The sequence below is a fragment of the Triticum aestivum genome, chromosome 3A (genome assembly GCF_018294505.1).
Source record: "Triticum aestivum cultivar Chinese Spring chromosome 3A, IWGSC CS RefSeq v2.1, whole genome shotgun sequence".
Lineage (NCBI taxonomy): Eukaryota > Viridiplantae > Streptophyta > Magnoliopsida > Poales > Poaceae > Triticum > Triticum aestivum.
In genome coordinates this window covers 417,324,724-417,336,886 of record NC_057800.1, presented here as the reverse complement: position 1 = coordinate 417,336,886, position 12,163 = coordinate 417,324,724, and positions in this window count along the sequence as shown.

Sequence of the window (12,163 nt, the reverse complement as noted above, 5' to 3'; positions counted from 1 at the left end):
AATTCGCAAACTTTTTCAAAATAAAAAAAGCGATCCTTTTTTACCTAGACGGCAGACCAACCCTGTAGGAAAATTTGAGCCAAAAAAACTACCTGAGCAAGCGGGCGAGCGAGTGTGGAGGAGGAGCGATCGATTATTATTGTGCGGACCCATGCAGACAAAGTGTGAGCGCTGTTACGCGAAGTAGCCCATTAAGCGTTGTAGAGGCGTTCTCCTATAGTCTTGTGTATAAACCGTTCCCAGCCAATGGTGCCCAATTATATTGGCTCGATCTAACTCCCGGCCTGGCCCACAATCCTTTTTTTAACGTGGGCACTTTATTGATCAATTGACAACATTATAAAGAAAATCCTTTTCTGAGCCCGGGCTCATCTGCACCTGCGTTGAATAAAAAATCAAAATAAAAACTAGAAAAATTCAAAAAAATCTATTTTTTTCCCATGGTGAAAAAATTTGATGCGTGAGGTCCGCTCCAATTTTCAAATCATTTGAGCAACTGAGCAACTCTCAGCAAAAAAAAACAAATTCGGATTTGTAAAACAGTTTATTGTTCATGTATTGTTTTGACCCGATTTGTCTTTTTTGCTGAGAGTTAGTCAGATGTCTAAATGAGCTAAAATTTGGGAGAAAATTCCTTATTTGACAGTCTTAAAATCCGGTTCCTTATTTGACATTGGAAAAGTTTTTCTTCCTTATTTAACACTAATCCTAAATTTTATTCCCTATACGACACTTCCGTCCATTTTGAGCTTAAATGACACCTGAAAAGACGATTTTGCCCCTCATGCGGTATTTGTGCGCGCGCGCGTGTTGTTGCGTGTGTGGGTGCACGCGCACATGTGTGCTGCCGCTGCATGTGTGTGTGCATGTGTGCTGCAGTGTGTGTACGTGCGCGTGTGTGCTGTTGCGTGCCTATGTGTTGTCTGCGTGTGTGCGCGTGCATGTGTGTGTGTGTGTGCACGTGCGCGTGCGTGTTGTTGCGTGTGTGTGCGCGTGCGTGTGTGTTGGTGCATGTGTATGTGTTGCTGCGTGTGTTCTCCTGCCCTCACATTGATGCTGTGTGTGTGCGCTATTGCCCTCCACACACATACCACATGAGGGGCAAAAGAGTCTTTTCAGGTGTCATTTAGGCTCAAAATGAATGAAAATGTCATATAAGGAATAAAATTTAGAACTTGTGTCAAATAGGGAAAAAAATTCCAGTGTCAAATAAGAAAGCAGATTTTAAGATAATGTCAAATAAGGAATTTTCTTAAAATTTAGAGTGAGCCCCACGCAATAAATTGTCTACCATGGGAAAAAATTAGAATTTTTCTAGTTTTTTTGTGAATTTTTTTCTTGACGGGTCGCGGGCACCGAATCGCTATTCTCCAGAATGAAAAACACATATACTAATAGAATATGCTTGAAGACCATTGAGGTGAAGACGCCAGTTGCAACAACCGAGCCAATGAGGATCCATCTTGGATTGGAGAGTTCAATCGTTGCACTAATGATAAGCAATCCATGGTGAAGATAACATAAAAAAATTGTTCATCACACTCCAGAAAGACAACTCTTCAAATGGCCAATGCGTCCATCATTTCAGGTTCCAAAACACCCAGAATAGGTTCACTACAGGCAGCCACACAACGGCCGTCGTGGTCCCTGTCAATGACCTCAACACGTGAGCGACTAAGATCCAAAAAGATCAAATTACGCATAGTACTACAGCAGGATGGTAGAGATGCTGCGGAATCATATAAACATAAGCTTCGATCTTCTTCACTGTACATCGAGGATGAGGAGCATCCGAATTTTTCTTGGCATAAGTGCATGCCTCCCAGATATGCAAAAATGTCACCATAAGAACAGTGGCCTTCTGACCTGAGAATCTGGACAGAAAATCGCATAGCCAAAGTTTAGGAGACAAAAAGTTACAACGCCGCAAACTGATGTTGAAGACATTTTTATCATCTCCAAACTTTTCTCGCATATGGGCTCTACATATTCTAGCCTTGCACAGAAACAACAAAAATCTTATAAATAACCAAGGTATGTGTCATTGGAAGATTCGTTTGATATTCCCAATCTGGTTTTAACCCTCTAATTGACACCTTCCAGACAACCACGACCAAAGAACAATAAGGTTTTGTCTTTATTGACCAACTGACCAGACCCATTACAATAAAGGTTTAGGGTAGATTCCAAAGCATCCACACTACACATGTCACTTCTTGCAAAGAAGATGCCAGGAAAAAGGAGATGTGAGATGGGTGGACCAGAGCGACCATTCCTAATACCAGTAACTAGCGGCAATTCTCCTTCTGAACTAATAGACTTGACATGCCTTAAGTACACAAAAGAAACATGTAGGGGCTGATTGGGTCTCCTTAACGAATCGCTCTCAAGAGGACAACCAGAGCAGTAAGCTCACCATTGAATCTGATAGCATATCTGACATTGGTCATACACCTCATCACCGAGCTGATCCATATCAGAGCAAAGACAAGCTTGGAGAGGCAGCCATGAAGATAACTCCACTCATATGCCTTCATCATACAAATATTCATGGCAAAGAAAAATTGTCTTGCTTGTTGACATCTTATAGTATGTAGGGAGTCGTAAGCAATCAGGGCATTATCGTGCTCAATCCGCCAGGCAAAAAAGCACTTTGAAACTCTTAGATGACAACATGCAAAAGCAACTTCAGACACTTAACCAAAACTTTGGAGGCAGTTTTGTAAAGCACGTTGCATATACTTATATAGGTCTAAAATTTCAAATGCTTCGGTCGTGCAACTTTAGGAATTAACACAATAAAAGAGTCACGGAAACCTTCAAGGATAAGCACAATTGTGACTTGCTACCTCTTGAGTTTGCGTTGGTTTTCCCTTGAAGAAAAACGGGTGATGCAGCAAAGTAGCGTAAGTATTTTCTCAGTTTTGAGAACCAATGTATCAATCTAGGAGGAGACTACGCAACAAGTCACCGAATACCTGCGCAAACAAACACCAACTTGGAACCAACATGATAAAGGGGTTGTCAATCCCTTCACGATTATTCGTAAAGTGAGATCTGATAGAGATGGATAAACGGTAAAGTAATATTTTTGGTTTATGGAACGGAAAGTAAAAGATTGCAAAATAAAGGAGCGGAGACAAAAATTGGCAAGTGGACGGGAAAGTAATATGATGTAAAATAGACCCGGGGACCATATGTTTCACTAGAGGCTTCAATCAAGATAGAAATTATTACGACGGGTGAACAAATTACTGTCGAGCAATTGATAGATATCTAAGGCAATGATCATGAATATAGGCATCACGTCCGTGTCAAGTAGACCGAAATGATTCTGCATCTACTACTTTTACTCCACACATCAACCGCTATCCAGTATGCATCTAGAGTATTAAGTTCATATTGAACGGAGTAATGCCTTAAGAAAGATGACATGACGTAGAGGAAATAACTCAAGCAATATGATGAAAACCCCATCTTTTTATCCTCGATGGCAATAATACAATACGTGCCTTGCTGCCCCTACTGTCACTGGGAAAGTACACCGCAAGATTGAACCCAAAGCTAAGCACTTCTCCCATTGCAAGAAAAACCAATCTAGTTGGCCAAACCAAATCGATAGTTCGAAGAGACTTGCAGAGATATCAAATCACGCATATAAGAATTTAGAGGAGATTCAAATAATATTCATAGATAAGCTGATCATAAATTCACAATTCATCGGATCTCGGCAAACACACCGCAAAAGAGTATTACATCGAATAGATCTCTAAGAACATCGAGGAGAATTTTTTATTGAGAATCAAAGAAAGAGAAGAAGCCATCTAGCTACTAGCTATGGACCCGTAGGTCTGAAGTAAACTACTCACACTTCATTAGAGAGGCAATGGTATTGATGTAGAAGCCCTCCGTGATCGATTTCCCCTCCGGCAAGATGTCAGAAAAGGCCCCAAGATGGGATCTCACGGGTACAGAAGGTTGCGTCGGTGGAAAAGTGGCTTCGTGGCTTCCCTGGATGTTTTTGGGGTATAAGAGTATATATAGGTGAAAGAATTAGGTCAGTGGAGCTACGAGGGGCCCACAAGGTCGGGGGGCGCGCCCTCCACCCTTGTGGCCACCTTGAGGCTCCTCTGACTTGTACTCCAAGTCTCCTGGGTGTCTTCTGGTCCAAGAAAAATCATGGCGAAAGTTTTATTCCGTTTGGACTCCGTTTGGTATTCCTTTTCTGCAAAACTCTAAAATAAGGAAAAAACGGAAACTGGCACTGGGCTCTAGGTTAATAGGTTAGTCCCAAAAATCATATAAAATATTATATTAATGCATATAAAACATCCGAAACAGATAATATAATAGCATGGAACAATCAAAAATTATAGATACGTTGGAGACGTATCAAGCATCCCCAAGCTTAATTCCTGCTCGTCCTCGAGTAGGTAAATGATAAAAATAGAATTTTTGATGTGGAATGCTACCTAACATATTTATCCATGTAATTCGCTTTTATTGTGGCATGAATGTTCAGATAGGTAATATTCAAAACAAAAGTTTAATATTGACATAAAAACAATAATACTTCAAGCATACTAACAAAATAATTATGTCTTATCAAAATAACATGGCCAAAGAAAGCTTATCCCTACAAAATCATATAGTCTGGCTATGCTCCATCTTCATCACACAAAATATCCAAATCATGCACAACCCCGATGACAAGCCAAGCAATTATTTCATACTTTTGACATTCTCAAACTTTTTCAACTTTTCATGCAATACATAAGCGTGAGCCATGGACATAGCACTATAGGTGGAATAGACAGTGGTTGTGGAGAAGACAAAAAGAAGGAGATAATCTCACATCAACTAGGCATATCAATGGGCTATGGAGATGCCCATTAATAGATATCAATATGAATGAGTAGGGATTGCCATGCAATGGATGCACTAGAGCTATAAGTTTATGAAAGCTCAAGAAGAAAACTAAGTGGGTGTGGATCCAACTTGCTTTCTCATGAAAACCTAGGGAGTTTGAGGAAGCCGTACAAGCGAAGTTCTATAATGAAAAATTCCCACTAGCATATGAAAGTGATATCATAGGAGACTCTCTATCATGAAGATCATGGTGCTACTTTGATGCACAAGTGTGGCAAAAAGGATAGTAACATTGTCCCTTCTCTTTTTTCTCTCATTTTTTGGGCCTTCTCTTTTTTATTTGGCCTTTCTCTTTTTTTCCTCACATGGGACAATGCTCTAATAATGAAAATCATCATACTTCTATTTACTTACAACTCGATACTAGAATAAAAATATGACTCTATGTGAATACCTCCGGCGGTGTATCGGGATGTGCAATGAATCAAGGGTGATATGTATAAAAAAATGATGAACGGTGGCTTTGCCACAAATACGATGTCAACTACATGATCATGCAAAGCAGTATGACAATGATGATGCATGTCATAATAAACGGAACGGTGGAAAGTTGCATAGCAATATATCTCGGAATGACTATGAAAATGCCATAATAGGTAGGTATGGTGGCTGTTTTGAGGAAGGATATGTGGTGGGTTTATGGTACCGACGAAAGTTGCGCGGTACTAGAGAGGCTAGCAATGGCAGAAAGGTGAGAGTGCGTATAATCCATGGACTCAACATTAGTCATAAAGAACTCACATACTTATTGCAAAAATCTATTAGTCATCGAAACAAAGTACTACACGCATGCTCCTAGGGGGATAGATTGATAGGAAAAGACCATCGCTCGTCCCCGACCGCCACTCATAAGGACGACAATCAAAAAACATCTCATGCTCCAACTTCGTTACATAACGGTTCACCATACATGCATGCTACGAGACTCATAAACCTTAACACAAGTATTTCTCAAATTCACAACTACTTACTAGCACGACTTTAATATCACCATCTTCATATCTCAAAACAATCATAAGGAACCAAAATTCTCATAGTATTCACACTTTATATGAAAGTTTTTATTATATCCCTCTTGGATACCTATCATATTAGGACTAATTTTATAAGCAAAGCAAATTACCATACTTTTTAGAGACACTCAGAATAATATAAGTGAAGTAGGAGAGTTCATCAATTTCTATAAAATAAAACCACCACCGTGCTTTAAAAGATATAAGTAAAGCACTAGAGCAAATTCGCCTAGCTCAAAAAATATAAGTGAAGCACATAGAGCATTCTAATAAATCATGATTCATGTGTGTCTCTCTCAAAAGGTGTGTACAATAAGGATGATTGTGGCAAACTGAAAATCAAAGACTCAAATCATACAAGACGCTCCAAGCAAAACACATATCATGTGGTGAATAAAAATATAACCTTAAGTAAAGTTACCGATAGACGAAGACGAAAGAGGGGATGCCTTCCCGGGGCATCCCCAAGCTTAGGCTTTTTGAAATCCTTGAATATTACCTTGAGGTGCCTTGGGCATCCCCAAGCTTAGGCTCTTGCCACTCCTTATTCCATACTCCATCAAATCCTTACCCAAAACTTGAAAACTTCACAACACAAAACTCCAACAGAAAGTCTCATAAGTTTCGTTAGTATAAGAAAATAAACCATCACTTTTGGTACTGTTGTGAACTCATTTTTTATTTATATTTGTGTAATATCTACTGTATTCTAACTTTTCCATGGTTTATACCCCCGATACTAGCCATAGATGCATCAAAATAAGCAAACAACAAGTGAAAAATAGAATCTGTCAAAAATAGAACAGTCTGTAGCAATATGGAGATTTCAAATACTTCTGCAACTCCAAAACTTCTGAGAAATTAGGAAGTCATAGATAATTTTTTTATTAATCCTCATCAAAAAGAATCGGTATTTTATCGCTCTTCTGTTAAAAATTAAAAGTAATCTTTTGGGCGCAAAAGTTTTTATTTTTCAGTAGGATCAAATGAACTATTACCGTAAGCTATCCCAAAGGCCTTACTTGGCACAAACACTAATTAAAACACAAACCACATCTAACCAGAGGCTAGATGAAATATTTATTCAAAAACAGGAACTAAAAATATTGGGTTGTCTCTGAACAAGCGCTTTTCTTTAAAGCCTTTTAGCTAGGCATTGAGATTTCAATGAAGCTCACACGAAAGATAGCAATTGAAACACGAAGAGAGCATCATTAAACATGTGACAAACAAATTTAAGTCTAACATGCTTCCTATGCATAGGGATTTTATAAGCAAACAAATTATCAAGGCAAGCAAAAACTACCATATGCAAGGAAGAAGAAAGAAACAATAACAATCTCAACATAACGAGAGGTAATTTTGTAACATGAAAAATTTCTACAACCATATTTTCCTCTCTCATAATAATTACATGTAGGATCATAATCAAATTCAACAATATATCTATCATATAAAACTTTCTCTTCATGATCCACCTGCATGCAAAGTCGACACTCTTCCAAAATAGTGGGATTAACATTAACTAAAGTACCTCTCCAGGCCCACTTTTATCAAAACTTTAACGAGATTGAATACTCTCCAAATATGTGGGATCTAAAGTTGACACTCTTCCAAACCCACTTTCAATATTATTGCAAACAATATTATCAATCTCATATTCATCATGGGGCTTAAATAAATTTTTAGGATCATAAGAAGAATCACCCCAATCATGATCATTGCAACAAGTAGTAGACATAGCAAAATTAGCATCCCCAAGCTTAGGGTTTTGAATATTATTAGCACAATTGACATTAATAGAGTTTATAATAATATCATTGCAATCATACTTTTTATTCAAGGATCTATCATGAATCACTTCATAAAGCACTTCATCACAATTTTCAGACTCACGAATTTCAAGCAAAACCTCATAAAGATAATCTAGTGCACTCAACTCACTAGAAATTGGTTCATCATAATTGGATCTTTTAAAAATATTAGCAAGAGGATGAGGATCCATAACAATAGATTTTTAGCAAACGAAGATGCAAGCAAATAAAAAGCACATGGTAATACGAGCAAACAGAAGGACGAACGGAAGAGGGGCGAAGAAAAGGCAAATATTTTCGAAAATCATTTTAGAAGTGGGGGAGAGGAAAACGAGAGGCGAATGACGAATAATGTAATGCAAGAGATGAGAGTTTATGATGGGTACTTGGTATGTCTTGGCTTGGTGTAGATCTCCCCGGCAACGGCGCCAGAAATCCTTCTTGCTCCCTCTCGAGCTTGCATTGGTTTTTCCCTTGAAGAGGAAAGGGTGATGCAACAAAGTAGCGTAAGTATTTCCCTCAGTTCTGAGGATCAAGGTATCAATCCAGTAGGAGACTACGCAACAAGCCACCGAATACCTGCACAAATAAACACCAACTTGCAGCCAACGCCTCAAAGGGGTTGTCAATCCTTTTACGGTTATTCGCAAAGTGAGATCTGATAGAGATGGATAAATGGTAAAGTAATATTTTTGATATTTTTAGTTTATGGAACGGAAAGTAAAAGATTGCAAAGTAAAGGAACGGAGACAGAAATTGGCAAGTGGACGGGAAACTAATATGATGTAAAATAGACCCGGGGACCATAGGTTTCACTAGAGGCTTCTCTCAAGATAGAAATTATTATGGTGGGTGAACAAATTACTGCCAAGCAATTGATAGAAAAGCGCAAAGTTATGACGATATCTAAGGCAATGATCATGAATATTGGCATCACGTTTGTGTCAAGTAGACCGAAATGATTCTGCATTTACTATTACTACTCCACACACCGACCCCTATCCAACATGCATCTAGAGTATTAAGTTCATAAATAACGGAGTAATGCCTTAAGCAAGATGACATGATGTAGAGGAATTAACTCAAGCAACATGATGAAAACCTCATCTTTTTATCCTCGATGGCTACAATACAATACGTGCCTTGCTGCACCTACTGTCACTGGGAAAGGACACCGCAAGATTGAACCCAAATCTAAGCACTTCTCCCATTGCAAGAAAAACCAATCTAGTTGGTCAAACCAAATCGATAGTTCGAAGAGACTTCCAAAGATATCAAATCATGCATATACGAATTCATAGGAGGTTCAAATAATATTCATAGATAAGTTAATCATAAATCCACAATTCATTAGATCTTATCAAACACACCACAAAAGAGTATTACATCGAATATATCTCCAAGAACATCGAGGAGAACTTTGTATTGAGAATCAAAGAGAGAGAAGAAGCCATCTAGGTACTAGCTATGGACCCGTAGGTCTGAAGTAAACTACTCACACTTCATCGGAGAGGCAATGGTGTTGATGTAGAAGTCCTTCGTGATCGATTCCCCCTCCGACAGGATGCCGGAAAAGGCCCCAAGATGGGATCTCACGGGTACAAAAGGTTGCGGCGATGGAAAGTGGTTTCGTGGCTCCCCTGGATGTTTTTGGGGTAAAGAGTATATATAGACGAAAGAATTAGATCAGGGGAGCTACGAGGGGGCCACAAGGTCGGGGGGCGCGCCCCACCCCCCTGGGCGCACCCTCCACCCTTGTGGCCGCCTCTAGGCTCCTCTGACCTGTACTCCAAGTCTCCTGGGTGTCTTCTGGTCCAAGAAAAATCATGGCGGAAGTTTTATTCCGTTTGGACTCCGTTTGGTATTCCTTTTCTGCGAAACTGTAAAACAAGGAAAAAACAAAAACTGACAGTGGGCTCTAGGTTAATAGGTTAGTCCCAAAAATCATATAAAATAGCATATTAATGCATATAAAACATCCAAAACAGATAACATAACAGCATGGAACAATAAAAAATAATAGATACGTTGGAGACGTATCACGACTCAATGTCCCTCTCTTCTAAGAAGCTTCTAACAACATGAAAAATTTCCTCCCCATAAAATTCCAGTGAATCTGATAAAAGAGAGCTTGGAAACCATTCGGACCTCTGGATTTTGTTGGACCCATCTGAAAAAGAGCAGCCTTGATCTCCTTACCAGTATACGGGTTGCACAAGTTGTCATTCATCTCATGTGAAGCTTTGAGGAATAGCATGAAGAGCTGCATCAACAAGACCACAAGATCAACCTTGATCTCCTTTTCAGTATAAGGCTTTGCACAAGTTGTCATTGATCTCATGTGAAACTTTGTGGAATAGGATCAAGAGTAGCATCAACAACACCACAAGACTCGGAGGCAATGTTATTTTCATAAAACTCTTGCATCATACCTTTGATTTCACCTTGTGAATCACACAAAGAGGCATCCTCACCTAGCAAGGAATGAACTTTATTATTCCCCTTGTGTGACCTAGCATGTGCATGAAAAAACTTTGTGTTTCGCCCCCCTTCAAGGAGCCAATCCACTCTGGAGCGCTGACGCGCCATAATTTTCTCATGCTCGAAGAGCTCGCACAACCGTGACTCAATGTCCCTCTCTTCAACCAGAGTGCATCAGATACCAGGGTCGACAGTATAGAGCGCAACCGACGCTCCAATTTATTGATCTACTTCCAAACCGAACTGGACAAGTCCCGATTCCAAACCTTCAAGGAGCCAGCAACCCTACGAAGGTTATCCCAAGTAGCCTCAAGGGACAAGTCACCCGTCCTCCCCTCTCGGACTAGGCGCCTTCAAGATGCTCTTTATAATCAGCCGCCCCCGAAGCCACATGGCCCCATATTTAAATCCTTGTTGCACCGGTCTATGAGCCCGTACTGCCATCGTGGCGTCGTCAGAGCAAGCCCGATAAGAATGGCACAATAGGAGGTTGTGATCACATGCTCAACATAGCAATCCTCGTGCATATTTGTGAACAATACTAAAGGGCCGTTTGTTCGGTTTTGCTAATTCTCAGGTACCGAATTTTTTAACGCATTAGTCACCTTCTTCCTTCTTTTTTCATTCCTTCCCATCGGAGCTCGCCGGAGAATCTATCTTAGGGGGGAGCCATGGCCGCATTATCTATCTTGGGGGGGGGGGGCAGGTGATCGCCGGAGTTGTTTTTGATGCGGCAAGGCTTAGAGGGATGGCCGGGGTGGTGGCCAGCACGACGGTGGGAAGCGGTGGAGGGGAGGGCGGGGCGTGAGGTGGCGCCAGCCGACTGCGGGGGACGGAGGCATGCGGCGGCCTGGGCTGGCCGGTGGCTACACATGACGAAGAAGAAACCAGATGTAGAAGATGGACAGTGTCAGATCTGTTTACAGCCGTTGGATGAAGATCGGACGGTCTAAAATAGAAGTGACTGATGGAAGTTTTTTTTTTCCAGGTACCTGATGCATAGCCAGCCCCCTGTTTGTTTCAAGCTCACACCCATACAATATCATCCGCCCCCGGACATGAACCAAATAAGGGGTTAAATCAGTTGAGATGGAAGAAGTGAAATTCCTTGAAAACGTTAATCTGAGCACCTCATACAAATTAAGTATAAGCATATCGCAATAGATATGCGTCTGTCTCATACTATGACGTTCCACCATGAATTCACCGTGACAATACTCCGTGTCCATCAACCCTCACATGCAAAGTTGATGATCCCGATGGAGAGACATCTCGGCGTCAAACAATGGCACGTTCAATCCAAATAAACCACTCAACCCATGCAGTAGGCAGATGACAGTTTTAGGGCTGGGCGGGGTAAGATCACGAACAGAGCCGTCTATAATTAATAGGACAGAGCACTCTACGCAATTCTGTTGGAATCCAAATAAACCAATCCGTCCATGTGTAGAAATTCTGCGAGTGCCCCGACTACGCAGCCCGCGCAATTTCCATTTCACACGCCACCTTTTGACCCGTTCAAAAAATAAAAATAAGAATGGACAAGCAAGCAAGCAAGCAAAGCGCACGCCGACCCGTTTCGATCAGAAAGCAACTCCTCCGGCTCCTCCACTTCGCCGTGCATCCGCGCGCATGCGACGGTATCCGTCCGTCCGTCGTAGTGGGCTGGAGCACTCTGCCGCACCATCCGGGAAACAGAAAAAATCTTCTCACCAGAGGAAGAAGATACTACTGCTACCGAGAGACAAGAGCAGCCGCCGGATGGTCGACTACGGCGCACGAACGCACTCCCTCATGCAATAATGATGCTGCATGCGCGCGACGACGGCGATCGATTTCGTATCCGCTCCATCTTGCTCGACGTCCACGCGCGTATAAATAGGAGCGCGCGCCGCATGGTTGCTACGTACACATTACACTCAATCC